Consider the following 22,015-nt stretch of genomic DNA (forward strand, 5'->3'; position numbering starts at 1 on the left):
AGTTTTACTGTGTCAATCTGAAAATCACCTGGTAAGAGTTTGTTTCAGAAGTTCATAGATGTTTCTTCGTCGAAATAAAACTTTAGTAAAATTATTTCAACTTATACCTGGCCGTGGTCCCTTCAAAACGTTGCCTCTTTTCTTCCTCCTTGGAGGTGGTGTGGAATATCTTATGATTCATTGGAAGCCTTGGGGCACCAATATCACCTTTTATCAAGTTTACAACAGGAACCGAGCGATAGAACTTGCAGAACGGAAGTTTGAACAAGAACAATTTAAGAAGCAAGCAGCTGCTTCCGGAGCACAATAAAGGAATAATCTCCATCAATTATCGCTGGAATTGAAGCAATATGTACGGAATAAGAGGTCCTGACGCTGTCAAGTTCTTTTCTTGGGCAGCTGGATTAGCTTTCATGGGGGCGCAATCAGTCCATGCTTATTATCAGCCCATGCTCCAACTTGATGAATTAGTTGAAATAGAACTAGAGCGTCTTCGAAAAGAAGACGCTCTCAAAAAAGCAAAGAGCAAAGCTAAGAGTTAGTAATGGTTCAGATCATGTCCGCACCTTTTTGTGTCTGTAAGGCATTAGTTGTTTGTTCAGTAGTGTTCTGAGAATCATACACAGGCAGACATTATTTACTCCTTGGCACTATTTTACTTCAGTAGATAGTAAGTCAGCAATCTGAAACACTCCCTATGATAAAGAGAAAATAATACCTGCTGTTGTTCTTCTATGACCATTATCATGAATTGTGTAAGTTCAAATTAAGTAAGTTGTTACATCTGCCGTTGCAAAAAAAATCCAAAAAAGAAAATTGAACTGACGTCAGGTAAGTTGACACTCTAATTTGTGAGTCCCTTTGCAGGAAAATCAGTTCACTGTTGGTTTGCAACTCTTCGTCAATCCCTGATGGCAGCAGTTTATTTGCTTGAAAACAGGAAGGAAAGTGTCAACTTATCAGATGCAAGCTCTATCTTTTCCACTCATCAAAATTTGTCCAATACTATTACTTCGTATTTAAATAGTTTTTATCCACGCTCAAGTATCTGTTAGTGGGTACTAATAGTTAAAATGTGAAGGAACTACCTAAGCTTTTGTTTCTTCTTGATCTCTCTTCATAATGTACAATGTTGTTTTATCAGATTTATTTACCTTCAGTTTGATATGTCACCAAACTGAGAATAAGAGGCGAGTGTTGTAAGAGCAATGAAGCATTCTCAAATCTGGGTAAGGTGCAGGGTGACTTTCAGAAACTTGAGGTATCACAATCAGCTCCCAGTAAAAATTTGGAAGGTGCATTTAAAAAATAAGCTTTCTCCAAATTTTGCTCACTTTCATTATTTTCAAAATGTTTTACTCATTAAGACACTAAAAACATAATTTTATTTTCTCACATCAAACCCACAAGGAACTCGATGTAATGATCATGAGCAAATCAGCACACCGTATGAATAGAAATAGAAAGTTTGATCACTGTAATGGGTGGATGGGCACCATAACTTTACTCACATTTTTGTACAATTTTTACAACCAAATGCCTCTTGGAATTAATCCTTACTATTTAGAAGAGAGTGTCACTAAGTTTAGTCAAACAAGAGTTTCTGTACTTACACTTCCTACCCTAAGGTAGTAATATTTAGAACTGAACTTGTTTTCATTGAAAAAATTGGAATCTTGTTTTTGTTTTTTTGTTTTATTCTGATTAAAAAAATGGTCAAATAAACATGAAATAGTTTGCCTGTATCAGATGTTTTCATTCATCAGTGAAATGTAGTAATATCTACCTGTCATTATTTTTCAATTTTTTTTATTTTTAGGTGCCTACCTATTTTATTTTCTTCTTGATTTTAAATGCTTCCAAATCAAGACTAAGTACATACCTATAGGTACCTATTGCATTTGTTTTACCTTTTTTAAAATCATGAAAGAGAAGTGACAATGAAACTTAGGTACCTGTTTCGGAATCACTGTTTCTTACTTGAAGCATCTGAAGAATGAAGATGGTAAGAACCATATATCTTCATAGCTTTGAGGAAAAAGAGATGAAAGTCGAAAGAAAAGACTCTCATATTTAACCTTATAATCCATTAATTGCCGTTTAAAAGTGTGAACTGGTGTTGCAGATCAGAAAATGGAGTCTTTAAGATCAGTTTCTTTTTCAACGTTTACGATTAACAAAGTGTGTTCAAAATCGTCAATTTTTGAAGCAAAAATAAAACTTGCCTACTTACATATACCTCCTTCATTTTATACTTAAATCGTGACGTTTTGATCTCATAGTACCTACGTCTTTTAAAAGTTTCCTGCTGTCAAGCATTTAATTCAATATTGCCTCCCATATACAGGGTGTACCAAAAGTCCGTCCCACCCCTGCTAACTTTTGAACGAATTGAGCTAGGGTAATGAAACTTTGGGAATGTTCCTATCTCAAAGGGGACCATCTTTTGGGGGGGCCAAAATTTTGGTCCCCCCTCAGGGGGGGCGCGGGGGGCCCCCAGCTTTGTAATTTCAAATGGCAACCCCTATCTTGTGATACATCATTCGAAAGAGCATAAAAAACTACGAATTTTGGCGCAAACCGCAGATCAATATCTTAATTTTTGACCGAGTTATGATAAGTCAAAGGTCAAATTTGACCTATTTTCAAAAAATCATAACTCCGGTTCAAATTATCGTAAAGAAAAAAATAAAAGGGGAAAATCTACCAAATTGTGTCCGCTTTTAAGTAAAAATTGCAGAAATCACATCGCTGTAATTTGAAGGGGGGGCTCGGACCCCCAAATACGTCAAATCAAAGGTCATTCAATTTTCCCGCGAAAAAAGGCAATTTCCCCTAGATTTGCCTCCACATTATCTCAGTAAGGTCAAAATTAGTTCAACATTACGTTGGCAAGTCCCCAAATTTCGGGAAAAGTTTAAAAAAAAACGAAATTTAAACGGTCAAATTTAATCACCTTAAATTTCGTTTTTTTTTTAAACTTTTCCCGAAATTTGGGGACTTGCCAACGTAATGTTGAACTAATTTTGACCTTACTGAGATAATGTGGAGGCAAATCTAGGGGAAATTGCCTTTTTTCGCGGGAAAATTGAATGACCTTTGATTTGACGTATTTGGGGGTCCGAGCCCCCCCTTCAAATTACAGCGATGTGATTTCTGCAATTTTTACTTAAAAGCGGACACAATTTGGTAGATTTTCCCCTTTTATTTTTTTCTTTACGATAATTTGAACCGGAGTTATGATTTTTTGAAAATAGGTCAAATTGACCTTTGACTTATCATAACTCGGTCAAAAATTAAGATATTGATCCGCGGTTTGCGCCAAAATTCGTAGTTTTTTATGCTCTTTCGAATGATGTATCACAAGATAGGGGTTGCCATTTGAAATTACAAAGTTGGGGGCCCCCCGCGCCCCCCCCCCTGAGGGGGGACCAAAATTTTGACCCCCCCAAAAGATGGTCCCCTTTGAGATAGGAACATTCCCAAAGTTTCATTACCCTAGCTCAATTCGTTCAAAAGTTAGCAGGGGTGGGACGGACTTTTGGTACACCCTGTATAGCCATAGTGCCTGCTCTAAAAGAAGATTGCAGGAGGATTTAAGAAGGGGCTTGGAGGACAAAGGCTCATACTTAAGTGCAGTTTTTGAAAAAATTGAGATACTAATGATTTCAAGTAGGTATAAAACTGATAACCTCATGTACTTATAGTCTATGAAAAATTCGCTCCCAAATTCTAATTTTTAAGTATCAAAAAGTCAGTTTGAACTTTCTGCTCCGCTTTGAGGAACCGTGTAATTTCGAATCTTCAAACAAGTATATCTCGAAATACCAGAAACTGCACTTTATGCGCCTTGTCCTCCAAGCTCGGCCTTAGAAACTCGTGTACTTGATACCCTCTGATGATGGATGATACCCTCCTTAGAGATACTGTGTAATTATTATAGTGCTTCAAGTGACGAGTCCGGTGCACCTCTGAAGAAGTGAGGAAAGAGAAAGTGCCTTCAATTTTGAATATGCAACACGCATATCCGTGGAACACAAACAGTTACATCAAGGCGCTATGGGTACTCGACGAACAATAAGTTTAGTCTTTGTAAAGCGGAAGCACCTCCAATTTTGAAATATATAATGCGCACATCATTCAAGATAATAAAAATATAAGCATATTTTTTTATTGTGAATTTGTATTTTGAGAACTCTCGAGAATATTAATAATAAAAAAAAAATGTACAAAATTTCGTGAAAAATTCGTCCGAAGTCGCTCAGTGGTGGACATTCGTCGATTAGGTCCCGTTTTCACGGGTGACGGATCAAAAACACGCACATCCATTTTTGTCGATTTTAAGTTAGCTGCAAAAAATATTAGGGAATAAGGCCCGCCGAATCCCATCTCGGGCCCTGGTACCAGTTTTAAGGTCCGGGCCCCAAGCACGGAGGGGGGGGGGTCCGAGGGGCATTCCCCAAGAAATTTTAGAATTTATACGACTAATCGGACGCATTTTGAAGCTTGAAGCGAAATTTTTAGGGTAAATTTTTCACTTTTTCTTACGAAACAAGGGTTGCATGTGAATTCGTATTGGTGTTTCACGGGGAACACGGGCCCCCTCCGGGGCCTGGGCCCCGGTACCAATGACCCAGTATCCCTCCTTTGTGGCGGGCCTGCCTTCATGCAAGCTGGGCTTGTCAACAAGTGGCACGGAATATAAGTAACAAAAGAAGATGAACTATGCAAAACAATACCTAATCCGGGTATCGGAACTTGGCTGTTTTGAAAACGCCTTCAAATGCGGCGTGATACGTCACGCATTCCGGAGAGTTCGAATAGTTGTATCATTGCGCCTTAGAAATGCGACGGAAGATTTAAATGGAAATAGCCCCCATGCACGCTGGGCGTGTCGATTTCCTCTAAAATTTTTGCAGTGGTGAATGCAAAGCTGAAGTGCGCTTCAGGTGAATTGTATTTAGCAAATGGGTGTGTTTTCTACGAGGATTAAAAATAGACGAGTGGTACGGAATATAACAGAAGAATATGAACTATGCAAAAGGATAATCCGGGTATCGGAACTTGGCTGTTTTGAAAACGCCTTCAAATGCGGCGTGATACCTCACGCATTCCGGAGAGTTCAAATAGTTGTATCATTGCGCCTCAGAAATGCGACGGAAGATTTAAATGGAAATAGCCTTCATGCAGGCTCGCCACATCCCATCTCGGGCCCTGGTACCAGTTTTAAGGTCCGGGCCCAAAGCACGGAGGGGGGGGGGGGTCCTGAGGGGCATCCCACGAGAAATTTTAGAATTGATACAACTAATCGGACGCATTTTGTAGCTTCCATAAAGAATTTTTCCACCAATTTCTGCGGAATAATTATGTTTTTTTTTTCTACTTTCAGCACAAAATACTTGCGAATTGTTGCATTCAAAACAAGTGGAAAATTTTTATTTTTTTTTTTGGGGGGGGGGGGCATATGATACTATTTTCAGTTCTAAGAGGGCCAACCCCGCTGGACTCCCCCTTCGTTTGTCTATGGCAAGGGAGTGGAGCCATGAGCCATTGAAGTCGAGGATGCCCAGACTGGAGACTCTTAGCATCTACCGACGGAAGAAAATGAAACGCAGTTAATAAAAGTATCCCTCTGTACTGAAAATCTTGAAAATAGATAGAAATTTTCCAAGAAGTAACTTCTTTGAAAATTTAAGAAGAATTCTACTGTGCCGCAGCGAGTTTTTGAAAATCTATTCACCTTTTGCGAAATTTGTATGGTAAATTTTTCACTTTTTCTTACGAAACAAGGGTTGCATGTGAATTCGTAGTGGTTTTTCACGGGTAACACGGGCTCCGGTACCAGGGACCCAGTATCCCCCCCCTTGTGGCGGGCCTGGGGAATGTATATCATCTGCTTCTAAGAGATTATGGCCGGAAGAAGTCGGGAACTTGCTGAAAAACGACGAAATACGGTAACGCGTAGGTATTTCCAAACCTCGTCATCGTTTTTTTTTCTTACTTTATTTATTTTTTTTTGGGGGGGCTAAGCATCTTTTCCTGCATCTACGCGAGCTCTATCGGCACGGAGCTTAAGTAAATCCCTCCGGTTTTTCCACTTCCAGTTTTCTCTTCCTTTTCCGGTTTTTATCATCAGCTTTAACCTTGCTCTCCAACTCACTTTCACTACAGATTTTCACCATCCACTTCAGGTATTCTTACTTCTTATTTCCGGTTTTCACTCCCCACTTCTGGTCTGCATAAGCTCCGGGCTTCACTTCCTCTTTCGGGCCTTTACATTTTCACTTTGGGTTTTCTTCTCTTCTGCCCGGTTTACACCGTTCTCTTTCAATTTCCACTATCAACTCCCGGTTTTCACTTCCTTCTTTTGTACGGTTTTTTCTCTCCACATCCGGTTTTCTCTTTTAACTTCCCATTTTCACTCACCATTTCCGGGTTTCACTTCCCATTTCCGGTTCTTACTTTCCAGTACCGGTTTTCTTTACTACTCGGGGTTTCACTTCCGTTTTCCAGTTTTCTCTTCCCACCATCGTTTTCCACCATCAACTTCCATTTTTCACTTCCTCCTTCCGTTTCCTCACCTTCAACCTCCAATTTGTTATTCCTTTCCCTAGTTTCCACTTCCTACTTCCGGTTTTCACCCCCTATTGCCAGTTTTTACTTTGCACTTCCTGTTTTCGCTTCTTACTCCCGGGTTTCACCTCCCAAATCCGATTTGTTGCTTAAACTGACCAAGTGGATTTACATATTATTGTTGCCTCCGTGCTATCCGAAATTCACAATTTATACCTTCCTTTTATTTCCATGTAGATTCTCTACCACTGTCTCCCCTCTCCTCTAGCCTCGGAAGCCCCTGTTTTTCCTTACTCGGAATTTACGACCTAGGCTGCAGCCTCCCCAGGCTTCCTAAATCCAATCCCGTTCCAAAACCCTGCTGGAAAAAAATCACTGAATAATAATTTAAATGCAAATAAGAATCCACTGTTTCTCCAGTGGCTCATTTAGCCTCAACCTAGGAGCGGCCTGGCTAGGGTGCTCCAGCATCCCAAAAGTTCTAACGGTTGGCTCAGGGGGCCTGGCAGAAATCCTGTAGGGGCTCCCCAAAATTGGAAAACCCCACATGAAGGAGGATACTTTAGATTATTTAGGGGCCCCACCCGATAAAGGCCTTTTAAGACTCATTGTTCGAAGTCCCGATTGCCAAGCACGGTGCGGTCGCATCAAACGTATATCAGCGCCTGCAAGACTAAAGGAACACTTAACGCATTACATCAAACAGTGCGGTCTGCGTCAAACGTATAATAGCGCCTACATGAATGCATGAATACTCCTCGCATTGCACATAAACAGTTACTGAGTTATTTGGGATAACTATTCGACTAGATACGGCGTCCGGTTTCGGTAGAGCCACATTGCCGATAGCTGAATTAAAGGAGCGTCAAACTGCAAAGATGACTCCAACGCGTTTCCTTTCCCGGCTCGCACGACGCTGAAGCCACCGTAAAACTAGGATTACGTGTCATCATTCTTGACTCTCTGCTCCGGTTTTTACCATAGTTAAAGAGAAAATATGTATCCTCATTGTAACGATGCAGAAACTCGGATAGTATTTAATTTTTTTTTTTTCTTATCTTTTCTTTTTTGTTACTTTAAAAGCAAATAGAACAAACGAAATTTTCGACGCTTAAATTTGAGATCAATTAGGAAAATTCGAGGGAACTCTTCATAAAAACTGTTTGGGTGCAGATTTTTAAAAAAGGTGTTCAAAAATAAAACATAATAAAGTGGTGCATAACGTTGCAATCAGGGAAAAAAATATACGCTTTCTGTCGCGTGCACCCGAGCATACCTACATGTTAAAGTAAAGGCGCATCATACATATGTACCTTGTCCGAAAACATAAAATTGATTTGTTTACGTGTTATTCATCCTTTGGGTAAGTATGCTTTAAAAAGGGGGGGGGGGGGCTTAATCGCTGATGCCAAAAACTCGTATCTCCGTTCCTGTCCGTCAGTCCTTAGTTCCAAAAACACGTATCTCCGTATTTTTACCGTATATTGTAACTCCTAAAATGATATTACAAAAGACGTTAAAGGACTCGGAAAGTATCCTATTCCTCATATTTTAACCAAAATTAACGATTGTAGTGTCAAGTGGAATAAGGAAGTTGGGAAGTTTTTTCTTACTCCTGAAAAACTTGATTTCAGAGATATGTGTTTTTGGTCCGTCTTCCGCGCAGTGGTATGAAATGTATTTCGACGCCCTGGTAAAAATTTGCGATAGGAGCTGCGTTTCAAAATACCATAGGAGTTCTTATAGCCGACTGAAGAGGGCGATAGAAAATCATATAGCTGGCTGTAGAAAGTGGAAAAAATCATACGGCCGGGCTACACGAAGCGATAAAAAATTATACAGCCAGGCTATAGCTCCTATCGCCGGGCTTTACACTTTATCGCCTGGCTGTTGCTTTTTCGCAATCGGCTATAAAAGGCAATAAGAAATTGAGTAGAAATTCTTGTGCTTTGTAAATCCTTAAGTTTGTACGGAATCACCTTAATATTTACAAAACGCACATTATATTTTCCTTTACTACATATTTTTTTTCATCAATTATAAAATGAGAATAATCCATACAGAGTGTGCAAACATTTCTAAGTCATGAGTTGAAAAACGCTGACTCCGCGAGATTAAATATAAGAGCCTAACACAAAGCGGAGCGGCGGCGCACCGGCGCCTACAAACCTAACAGGGATACTTTACGCATTGCGCAATGCGTGAAGTATCCCTGTTAGGTTTGTAGGCGCCAATGCGCGTTCAGCGCTGGCTGCCCGCCCGCCGCGCGGCGCCGCAGCGTACCGCGGCGCTTGAAGCAACTATTTCACACCAGAGGTATTGCACAGTATCATACGAAATTGAAGGCGCTCCGACATCTTAGGAATGTCAGGCATCCTTCAAAAGAACGGAGCTTTCCTCGCAAATTAAATCAAGATACCGCGGCCCAAAAAGAGAGCGGTAGTCCAAAAACTCACTAAGTCCTAGCATCCGTAATTAGTAACGTTTAGCATACACTTTATCGCAAGGCTGTTGCTTAGTCGCCATCGGCTATAAAAGGCTATAAGAAACTGTATTGCCGGCTATAGAAGCTATTGGGAATCTTACAGCCGGCTGTAGGTCTATGGTATTTTGGAACACATATGGATTCGATCGACATGAATCGATCGAAAAATGAAAACGTGAATCACCGTTTCGATCGACAAAATTCGATCGACTCACGGATTTGTCGAGTGACTCACGGGTTTGTCGATCGACTCACGGGTTTGTTGATCCATTCACGGCTTTTGTCGATCCATTCACGGGTTTGTTGATCCATTCACGGCTTTTGTCGATCCATTCACCGCGGGTTTGTCGATCGACTCACGGCTTTTGTCGATCGATTCGCGGCTTTTGTCGATCCATTCACGGATTTGTCGATCGACTCACGGCTTTTGTCGATCCATTCACGGGTTTGTCGATCGATTCACGGGTTTGTCGATCGATTCACGGCTTTTGTCGATCGATTTATGTCGATCGATTCACGTTTTCATTTTTCGATCCATTCATGTCGATCGAATCGATACGGGTGTTTTGAAATTAACTGTCGATCGAATCGGTGTCAATAGATTCATGTCGATCGATTCACGTTTTCATTTTTCGATCGATTGATGTCGATCGAATCGACACCGGTTTTTTTTAACAATTTGTCGATCGAATCGGTGTCGATCGATTCATGTCGATCGATTCATGTCGATCGATTAACGTTTTCATTTTTCCATACCATGGAGGGAGTCCATACCCTCTTTAGTTTGATCTCATACGGCAGGATCAAGCATTATATGATGGAAAATGACATCATATCGATCACGAGATACGCGTTTATGCAATTAGCGTTTTGAACCTTCTCTTGATCATTAAGATCAAAAATAGAGTTTATTCATATACTTAAAACTTTAGTTGATCCAATACGGTGGATGAAGCACTGTATGACTCGATTGACTCTAATACATCTGACCGTTCTGTGATGAACCGTCAGCTCATAATTTCTTTGGCCCAGAGAGTGAATATTGGACATGAACGCCGCGTGCTGCTAGTAATAGGTACACACGAAGAAATGGTGCTGGAGGAATGGAGGATCTGCCTCTGCCGTCGAGAGGAGAGTACCCATGAAAAATCGCCTTCAAATCATAGCTATGCAACTCCACACTACAACCGTGTTCGAATAGTTATCGCTTCAAACCGCAAGGCGCTTTTCGTTCAGGTCAACTCCGTTGAAAGTTGATCGATCAGCGATCACTCGTCAAACATTTTATTTCCCAGTGTTACTGTCCCGTCCCGAGTGAAGGGGCTTCGGAATGAAATTGAATCTCCTAACTATTTCCGCGGGGAGACTTCAGAGATCGATTATAATTGCTGCCTTGGCGTCTTTTACCGACTGATTCACATCAGTTTGCTGCAGGATTCTCGATACAGCTAATTAATCTACTTGACGTTAGTCTCACAGTCAGATCAAAATTAAAAACACGACTTTTTTAAGCACCGCATGAAGTGCCGCAACCCTAATTAAACAATTGAAACCATCATGCTTTTGCTTTATTGGGCGCTATTATTTATTTTAAAAAAATGATAAAAATGGAATGAAATAGTTTCTTCCGGGTTCACATCGTATTAGCATGTTTCAAGGAGTCTCTTATCTCATCTTATTTGTCTATTATAGATTAATGTATGTAAGAATATATTACAGATTATAATTCATATTATAGATTATAATGTATTTATATTGAGGATTATAATAAATTCATACCATAGATTATAATATATTCATATTATAGATACAATTATTTATTTAAGATGTCACATGTCTCACACGCAGTAAACGGAAACGTTGCTCTTACGATGTTCGTAGTAGATTTCAGGTTCCACGTACCTACTTTTCTAGTCGTGATTAAAATTGCACTGTCGTATTAACAATTGTTCGATCCTGGGTAACAATACCTCGGTCCCTTTTAACAACACTGCACTGTTACAGAGACCGAAAAGACCGCATAAGTGATCAATGATTCTTCTTTTCTCCGTGCTGCACAGTGCACAGGTGAGCCTCAAAAAATTGGCATTAAACATGAGAACCCGAGGACCTTTGACAATTTGGAGTGATGCACAGGAATTTACAATTCCCTGCGTATTAGGGTAGGGAATGCTTAAAGTTTTGGTAAGAGGATTGCAATTTTTGGGAGGGAAGGTAAAACCTTTATTCTTAGATCTCAATTTCATCAGTATTTAAGATAAATATTTCGGCCCGGTGCTTACTTTTAGCACCAAGATTGCGTGTCAGGGGGGAGGCGCAAATCTTGGAGGCAAATCATCGCATCAACAGAACGCTCCCTCTTTCCCGGTTATTTTTAAAAGGAAGGCTTATTCCCCTATCGTAAGACCCGTCGCAGGGGGCGAAAAAAGTACGCTTTCACACGGGGCGCTAAAATGTCTTACGTTCCTTTCATTTATTTGATTTTTGAGAAAGTAACAAAGTAACATGCCTTATGATGGTGTTACAAGGCTGTGCCCCTTTCTGGCCCCTTTTTCATCAATAACCACCGGTGGGTCGATTGTTGAATCGATATCAAATAACCTCGATCGATAAATAGCATTGCCAAGATAGGGATTTATCGATCAAGTTCCTTCGATAACGATTCAACAATCGACACGCTGTTCCTGTGTTCCTATTAAACATTCTGGTTCTGGACATTCATTTCTTAAACACATTTTTCGGATCTCTTGCGGCAGAGTAAACACTAAGTTGAGTCGCCAACTACACATTTCCCGGAGCTCCCTGTAATTGAGTCTAAATCATTCGTGTCTATAATTTGCTCTATTCCTCATCAAAATTAGCGCCACCTATTGCCGATGAAGAAATACTCGGGACTTTACTTAAAGAACCTACGGAGGAGGCGAATGAAATTTTCAATTTTACACCACAAACCGCGGCCTCACATTTTGATGCATAAAGTTCATTAAAGACACTCTAACAGAAAATAGATAATATCGAACTGAGCTCCCTTTTTTTCGCTGTGCTGAAAATTGTGAGCTCTCATCTCAATTTCCTTTTACCTTCCATCACGATTATATTATTGCAAATTTTTTTAAACATCCCACGAGGAACACAGGTGAGGGTGCTGATTGACTACCTATTCAGCTTCGTCTTCCTATCACCGATATTTTTAAACAAATGCAGCGATAAGGTTCATCAGCTGAACAGTGTGGGCGACCTTGGAGGTCCGCAGGAGGTCACCCTGCATTCATAGCCAGCGGTCAGGGGGCGTAGCCTCCCAATGCAGTGAAGTACGTACCCTTTTCATTTTGCAACAAAAAGCTGCGGCGCAGAGCTGCAATAATGTGACAGAACGGACGTTAAACTCTGAAGAGTATTTGAGAACTTAAAAAATTGCCCGCAAATTGTTGCGTATGCAACGCCACGACGGCAGTGTCCGCGAATGACAGACGACATGTCGAAGACGAAAAAACAAGGAATACATAATTCATTCTAGTTTAGATACATCGCAAACAGAGCCGGATTAGCCGGGGTACTGTAGTAGCCCGGGCCTTCCGTCCCACGGGTTCCCTGGAACGCTATTATAATTTTGAATTTTATTTTTTCCCCGCGAATGGTCCGATCAAATCTTTTCGGGGCCCTTGGAGTCTTCGAGATTTTATAACATTTAAGAAATTGGGATTTGAGAGGTTGTGACACCCGCAAAGTTTAGAATTTAGGTATAGTTGGACCGAGTTCAAAAGAAAGGAACCAAGCCACATCAGCTATTGCCAAGTTTAACTGGGCAATTAAATTTTTTACGAGAGAACGTTTGTTCGAATTTCTTGGAATATTTTAAGGAATTTGCTTCGTACCATGGAGAATTTTCACTGAAATTTGCACGAAAATCCGCACAACTGTTTTCATGTAAAAAATTAAATTGTCCAATTAAATTTGGCAATAGCTGATGTGGCTTGGTTCCTTTCTGTTTAACACAGGTCCGCCAGGAGGGGGGGGATACTGGGTCCCTGGTACCAGGGCCCGGGCCCCGGAGGGGGCCCGTGCTACCCGTGAAAAACCAATACGAATTCACATGCAACCCTTGTTTCGTAAGAAAAAGTGAAAAATTTACCCTAAAAATTTCGCAAAAGGTGCGAATAGATTTTCAGAAACACGCTGGGGCCAGGCCCGCCACATCCCATCTCGGGCCCTGGTACCAGTTTTCTGGCCCTGGCCCCTAGCACAGAGGGAGGTTCGGGGGGGACTCCCCCGGGAAATTTTTGAAATTTTAAATCTATTTGGACGTATTTTGAAGCTCTTATGATGGAGATTTTCCATCAATTTCTGCAGAATAATTACACCTTTTTTTTACTTTCAGCACCAAATACTTTCGAATTGTTGCATTCAAAACATCTTTAAATGTTTTTTTGAGGAGGGCAGATGATAATTTTTAATTCTAGGCTAAGCCGGGCCCCCCTGGACTCCCCTTTCGTACGTCTATGGCAAGGGAGTTGAGCCATTGAAGTTGAGGATGCCAGACAGGAGCCTCTTAGCATCCGTCAACGGAAGAAAATGAAACGCAGTTGCTAAAAATATCATTCTAGATATAATCAAAATCTTGAAAATAGATAGAAATCTTTCAAAAAGTAAGAAAAATTTTATAGTGCCCTAGCGTGTTTTTGAAACTTTATTCACCTTTTGCGGAATTTTTAGAGTAATTTTTTCACTTTTCCTTACGAGACAAGGGTTACACATGAATTCGTAGTGGTTTGTCACCTGCGTCACGGGCCCCTCCAGGGCCCGGGCCCGGTACCAAGGACCCAGTATCCCCCCCCTTGTGGCGGGCCTGGCTGGGGCACTGTAGAATTCTTCTTAAATTTTCCAAAAAGTATACTTCCTGGAAAATTTCTATCTATTTTCATGATTTTCAATACAGAGGGTTATTTTTAGTAACTGCGTTTCATTTTCTTCCCTCGTCAGATGCTAAGAGTCTCCAGTCTGGGCATCCTCGGCTTCAATGGCTCATGGCTCCACTCCCTTGCCATAGACAAACGAAGGGGGAGTCCAGGGGGGCCTGGCCCTTTTAGAACTGAAAATAGTATCATATGCCCCCCCCCCCCAAAAAAAAAAAAATGAAAATTTTCCACTTGTTTTGAATGCAACAATTCGCAAGTATTTTGTGCTGAAAGTAGAAAAAAAAAACATAATTATTCCGCAGAAATTGGTGGAAAAATTCTTTATGGAAGCTACAAAATGCGTCCGATTAGTTGTATAAATTATAAAATTTCTCGTGGGATGCCCCTCGGACCCCCCCACCCTCCGTGCTTGGGGCCCGGACCTTAAAACCGGTACCAGGGCCCGAGATGGGATGTGGCGAGCCTGCATGAAGGCTATTTCCATTTAAATCTTCCGTCATATTCATACGGCGCAATGATACAACTATTCGAACTCTCCGGAATGCGTGACGTATCACGCCGCATTTGAAGGCGTTTTCAAAACAGCCAAGTTCCGATACCCGGATTATCCTTTTGCATAGTTCATATTCTTCTGTTATATTCCGTACCACTCGTCTATTTTTAATCCTCGTAGAAAACCCGCACCCTTTTGCTAAATCCAATTCCAGCTGGAGCGCACTTCAGCTATGCATTCAACACTGCAAAAATTTCAGAGGAAATCGACACGCCTAGCGTGCATGAGGCTATTTCCATTTAAATCTTCCGTCGCATTTCTAAGGCGCAATGATAAAACTATTGAACTAATGATACAACAATGATACAACTGTAACCGGAAATTCTGAATATTTTCCGGTGAAAATTCACTTGACGCCGAATACTTTCGCATGCAATCAGAGAGTGTTTCCAGCGATCAGCTGATGCAACCGAAAATGTTGAGTATTTTCGGTAGATATTCCCCAGCCTAAACGATACTTTTTAAGACAACGTTTTATTGGGATCAGGAGGTATCATAGCATTAGAAAATACTTCCTCTACCCTAGGGTAGCGAGAAAGTAAAACTGTGTCTGCCACATTTCTCAAGGATATATTATCTCGGCTTTTTCGCGACTTTCAGAGCCCCACTACCTTCTGTTTTAGTCAGGCCGACGATGGATTTTGAAATCGTTGAATAAAATTTTGTAAAATTCGTTCATTTTTAGGTGAGCAGCGAAATGACAGCGACGTCTCAGACGATTCCAGGATTCACCATTTCCTATCCCTTTTCTATCTTTTTCTCCCCCTCTCCCTCTTATCCCTCTTCCGGTCCTCTTCTTTCCTCCTACTTCCCCTCCTCCTCCTCACCCTCCACCGTTTTTACCTCCTCCTTCTCCTCCTCCTCACCCTCCTCCTCCACCCTCCTCCTCCTCCTACCTCCTCCACTTCCTTCTCCTCCACTTCCTCCTCCTCCTCCTCTTCCCCCTCCCCCCCTCCTCCTCCTTCTTCACCACATTAGTTTGCATGGAGGACAATGCATAGGCGGATCTAGACACTTCAAAGGGGGGGCGGGGGGGGGCGGCGTGAGGGGGTCCGCGGGGCTACTTCCAGAAAACGTTCAAAATTTGAAAGCATCTATTATGCAGTTTGAGTCAATTTCATAAATAATTACCAAATCTAAGCGTCCTACCTTCTTATTTTCTCCGCTTCCTCATTTTTTCTTTCCTCCCTTGTTTTTCCTCCTGTTTTTCGGGCGAACGTGGGGGGGGGGGGGGCGTGCGCCCTCTACGTCCCTCTGGATCCGGATCCGCCTATGGGGCAATCTACTCTCGCGACGACCCTGTTGACTATCAACGGGTCTAGGACTCTCGGTGAGCGCAGCACGCATCTTAGCGCATCCACAGGATAAAATATTTGGATTCGGTCCATTGCGTAGATAAACGGATGTCAAAGCGAACGAGTAAATAATCGATTGGTGTGGTCCACGCAGCGAAAGCCGCAGCGCGTTACAACCTATAACTGTACCGAGGCAGGTATAGAGGACACACCTCCTGTGACATAACGTTCAAGGTCACCAAAGGGTGGGCGTGGTTCTCTCGAGATCACATCGTTGCCGCCGACCGAGGGAAAACGCCAATGGGCACCAGGACATGTGTGGCACGATTCGGTCGCGGTGCTGGTACGTTTGGCACTGGTGGGTCGAGTGCCGAGATGATCTCGTATCCGAACGTGTATCACTTTTCAGACCGGGCTCTAAGAGTTCGACTGTGCCATTTCATGCAGAAATAATACGCTTTTAATGCCACTGCCACAGGTCCTCAGCACCTTGCACCTACACGACGCACAGTGGTCCGATAGCCTGCCCTGCTGAGTCAACGAACGTGCGGCGGGGTGGAGCAGGTTACCTTTAAAGGGCAGAGCGTCTTCGGAGGGCAGTTGTTTCAGTTGTTCAGTTTTGACAGTCTATCAGTCCACGCATCTGTGCGTGGCGGCCGGCTACGTCGCTCTCGGACTTATCCCCGGTTGCTATTCTGCCGTGCTAAGGAGGAACGCCGTATGAGCCTTCAGACGTTGCCATGTTTCTTGCGCTAAAAGCCGACTTTACTGGGAAAATTGCGAATATTGTTTTCCAAAATTTTCCGTCAATTTTGTACGCAATTTAATCTAAAATGTCTAATAATTTCATGGGAAAACACGCATGAATGTCAGAGCCGGACTAAGGGGGTGGCCTATGGCGGCAAATTTTGCAATTTTTTCAAAATGTAGGTATACAAAAATCGGATTCAGAAAAAAAAATATCAATGAGAAAAGGGGACAAAATCTCTCTTTCCTGAGAGTATAATAATTTCTAATTTTATCGTTTTTTGGTAATAAAAGAGACAGCATCTTTAATTATTCAAGTTGAGAGAGGAACTAAACACGCAATTTGGCCTGGAGCTCAGCGCATAGAGGAATGATGACGAGGACTGGAGATGAAAAGGACAAGCCCTCGGCACGGCGGTCGACATGTAACACATATTAGCGCCTACAAGACTGCATGAATACTTCACCCATTGCGTCAAACACAGTGCGGTCAGGAGCGGTTGGCGTGAAACGCGTAGCGCCTACAAGACTGCAGAAATACTTCACGCATTGCGCCAGTGCGATCAGCCCGGCGGAGCGGCGGAAGTTAAAACCATTAAACCACATTTATGTTTGTTCTTTCAATTTTTGGTTCATTGCTTATAAATGGAGGACCTTGTTCACACAGAGATATGTTTACGGAACTTAACTTTTGCGCAAAGTTCCGTAAACTTTTGCTAGTAGTGTTGACAGGGCTTTCGCAAAAAATGTATTCAACACGAGTAGGTAAACGTGTCTGATGCACCCCTCCCCTCCGGCACGTTCACTTGATGGTTTTTATTGATGTTTCAAAACGAATGACAAGGGGGTGGAAAAATACAGGCGGCCCATGGGCGGCAAGTAGGTAAATCCAACCCTGATGAACGTTGTCAAAAATACATGTTTTATCAAGGGAAATTTGACAACTCTCGAATGTTCATACGGCGTTCTTCTTTAGCGCGGCAGTATATTGGACTACGACGGCGCATCCATCAACAAACGGAACGTAAACGGCTTCCGACTTGACTTTAGGTACGCGATGAGCGCAATGCGCGTCGCCGAAGTCAGCGTTTAAAGCCCGTGTCATATTCGATTAAGGTAGAGCTCCCAAAGTGGCGTCAGGTGGGGTCACGCAACCCCACCTGACGCTACTTTGAGAGCTCCACTTTGAGCCTGTGACACGGGGCTGAGGAGCTCTCCAAACTCCGGAGGAAGTCAAACAGACCTAGCACTCAAAGTCGGTGCCGCCAGTCCCATATGCGGGCCAATCGTTCGCTCCCATTCAAGGACTATACATATGGACTGAATAAATGTTTTGCACAGATATCTTTTAAATACCTACTTCGTCAATCGCTAAGAGCAGGGCCGGATTAAGGGGGTGGCCACATGGGCCGCGGCCCATGGCGGCAAAATTTAGGGGGCGGCAAATTTCGCAATCTTTTTGAATGTAGGTATTAAAAAAAGAGAGAGAAAAATCGGATTCAGAAAATAAATTACAAACGAGAAAAGGCGACAAAATCTCTCATTTCCTGAGAGTGAAAGTGTAGTAATTTCTAATTTTGTCGTCTTTCGGTGATACAAGAGACAACACCTTTAATTAGTCGAGTTAAGAGGGAAATCGAACACGCAATTTCACCTGGAACGGAGCGGTACGGCGGTCGGCATGAAACGCATAGCGCCTACAAGACTGTATGAATACTTCACACATTGCGTCCAACACACTGCGGTCAGCAGCAGTCGGCCTAAAACGCATAGCGCCTACAAGACTGCATGAATACTTCACGCATTGCGCCAAACAGTGTGGTTAGCACTTAGCAGCGGTCGGCGTGAAACGCATAGCGCCTACAAGACTTCATGAATACTTCACGCATTGCGCCAACACAGTGCTGTCGGGCAGCGGCGGAAGTTAAAATTATTAACCACATTTGGACCGCGTTTACCAGAAAGGAACCAAGCCACATCAGCTATTTCCTTTAACCGGGCGATTTAATTTTTTACGAGAGAGAGTTTTTGTGGAGTCCTTTGAAAATTTTAAGGAATTTGTTTCGTACTACGGAAAAAATCCGCTGAAATTTGCACGAAAATTCGCGCAACCGTTTCCATGTAAAAAATTGAATCGCCAAATTAAATTTGGCAATAGCTGATGTGGCTTGGTTCCTTTCTGTTTAACGCGGTCCAATTTTATTTGTTCTTTCATACAGTGGCGTGGCGTGAATTGCGATGTATCGATTGTTATGCCATTTAAACCTATGGTAAAGAATCGATTATTAAGGTGTTCGCTGCGAACACCCTGTTTATCGATCCTTTTCCATAGGTTTAAATGGCATAACAATCGATACATCGCAATTCACGCCACGCCACTGCTTTCATAATTTTTTCGTTCGTTTTTTATACATGGAAGGCCTTGTCCGAACAGGGATGGATTTACGGAACTGAACTTTTGTTAGTGTTGATGGGGCTTTCACAAAAAATGTGCCTCATGAGTTAACGCGTCTCATACACCCCTCCCCCACCGGCACGTTCACTTGATGGTTTTTATAGATCGTATTCGACAGATCACACAGGTGAGATTATATTGATATCGATTGGTTCAATATGTAACCACAGCCTCAAAAGTCAATTTAGAATTCTGAGGTAACGGGTCTTATGTGATCGAATTTTTATTCTCTCGGGTACCAAATGGCAATGAAAAGTGAAATTGTTAGGAATTTTATCATTTTCAGCTTTTCCGAATTAAATCCTAAGTTTTTTGTTTGAGGTTATGTTCTATTGTTTTGAACCAAACGATACATCGAACCACTGTCGAATACGATCTATTGATGTTTCTAAACGAATGAGAAGGGGGCGGAAAAATACAGGCGGCCCATGGGCGGCAAGTAGGTAAATCCGGCCCTGGCTAAGAGATCTGGTTTCATGGTTTGTATGGAAATCTTATTTTTGGTCCCAAAACTACGATGAAATCCATCATTGTGTGTCGAGATTGTCCGAGACGCGACGCGCGACGCTGGGACGCGACAGTGCATGGGCTCAGGTCCAACTGGGCGCTTGACACTCCTTTCAATAGTTGCCGATTCAGACGGCAAATTGTATGCCCTCGGAAGGTTTGTCTTAGTCTAACTGATCAGCCTGAAAATGTAAGCGAGTGTTTGCAATCTTTAACGTGGATACGAAAATTTTGGCTCTGTCCCCGAAACAGCTGGAAAAGCTTACACGCTCAGGTTTCGCAGTAGGTAAAAAAGAAAAAAGACTAAAGATCTTTTTTAGATACTTTAGTTAACAGGGCCGGATTTACCAACAGGCTGCATAGGCTATAGCCTAGGGCGCAACATTTTGAGGGGCGCATAATTTTTGAGAATTTATTAAAAAAACTTCTACGTTGTGGTTGACATTAGTTAAAGGTGAATTTGAACATTTTCCGGACATCTAACATCCTCCTTCTGATCTGAAGGGGAGGGGCGTCTGGAAGAACCCCCCCCCCCCCATGAGAGCGCCTACTTTTAGGGGTGCCGCCCTAAGTTTAACCTAGGGCGCTAAAAATGTAAATCCGGTCCTGTTAGTTGGCTATGACAAGTCCTACAATACTACTTTAGCGTCAGAGAAGAAGCTAAAACGAGATGGAAGGATAATCCCAAAAGTGAGTCGGTGTTTCCGACTTAGGGAAATTAAACAGATCACTTCCAGTTCCCCTAAGGTGTAAAAGTTATCTTGGAGACTCACTGCTCAGATTCGCCTCATAACTAAATAATTTAAGTGATGAGCAATCTGTTCCACAATTTCCCACTTTGAAAAACTTGCTTTGCAATCGCGCAATTCTATGAAATTCATCTCTTAGCGTTTAAACGCTACTTACTACTTCACCATGTAGCTAACCAATTATCACTAGGCGAAAGAAAAGCGATACGTTCAAACGCAACATTTGTCCAATCCGATTGCAGTATGCTTGAACTGGGGAAGCAGTGTCTCTACATTATACGAGGGAGCGTACGTCAGAGCCCTTGGCCGCTACGCGGCCTAACCCCTACAGGACGCTTCGCGCTCTTATAGGGCCGCTTCCTGGGTTTTATTACCTACAGGCAGCCTTAATATTTATGGAAATGGTCCTGTAGAATTACGCCGAGAGGTGCAACTTTACATTGTTAAACAGAGGAACTTAATATTTCATTTAATTTAATTTCACTCATTTTTTAAAAACTGGAGTCAAATTTAAAAAAATTAAAAATAATAGGTTGATAATATGGAAGTCCGATATCCCATAACCGAAAAATTATGAAAAGCGACTTATTGTTAGTTAGTCTCTATTGTGTTAAAAGTTGCAGCTCAGAGAGAAAAAAGATACTTCTTACGTCACTGGATTGGTCACTGGGTAGGCACTGCAAATTTTGCTGAGGAGTTGTTAAAATACACAAGACAAAACTGCAAAGAAGTGCAAGCATGCAACTTACATAATTATTAGCAAACGTGTTCACGATTTTTTGTGCATAAAAACTCGCTGTTTCTGGAGGCAGTTGTTTAGGTGGGAAATGGGGGTCATGACCCAAAATCATTGTTAATGTGGCTTATGAGGTCTTCCTTGTAATACTACCGTGCTTAACAGAAAGGACGTAACAACGCTGAAAACTCCACGCAGATGTGCCCTTTCTAATAAGCACGGCAGCTATAATATCCACTGCCATCAATATTATTTTACGGCCTTTTCCCTCAGCCTTGCCTGGAGTGTTGAGCAGTGACTCATTAATCCAGTTTTTTCAATCCCATCTTCGATCGACATTCAGATTGCTACCCCGCAGAATTCATGCTTTTTGTCTTTTTTCTTTCCTTTCTTTCTTCCTCTTTTTATCGTCTCTTCGTTTCTTCTTGTAGCCTGATTATAAACAGGACATTCATCCGCAGGCTTCTGTCATTACATTACGGCCTCGAGAATTTGCCTAATCGGCCGCAGAATCCAAAAAAATAACCACAGATTTATGTCCATTAGGTTCAAGTTATAAAAATAAAGTCAAGCCTTTGCTAAACAAGTAAACGTTGAGAGTGCGATCATTCTTGCATCCGAGGAATGCTGTCTGAAATCACGAGCAAATAAAACAAGCGAGGAACTTCAAATTAACTCATCTATACGGGCATAAACTTGAATCGAATAAAGTAGCAGGCACTTCGTCTTTTTAATTTCTCGTTTAATTTGTTTGTTTGCTACTAGCAAAAGTTCACGGAACTTTCCGCGAAAGTTAAGTTTCGTAAACCTATCTCTGTGTGGACAAGGCCTTCCATTCATAAGAAATGAACGAAAAAATTATGAAAGCACAAACATAAATGTGATTTTAACTTCCGCCGCCGCGCCTCGCAGACCGCACTGTGTTTGATGCAATGCGTGAAGTATTCGTGCAGTCTTGTAGGCGCTAATATGTATTACATGCCGATCGCCGCGCCGAGG

Source organism: Bemisia tabaci, chromosome 2, assembly GCF_918797505.1.
Source record: "Bemisia tabaci chromosome 2, PGI_BMITA_v3".
Lineage (NCBI taxonomy): Eukaryota > Metazoa > Arthropoda > Insecta > Hemiptera > Aleyrodidae > Bemisia > Bemisia tabaci.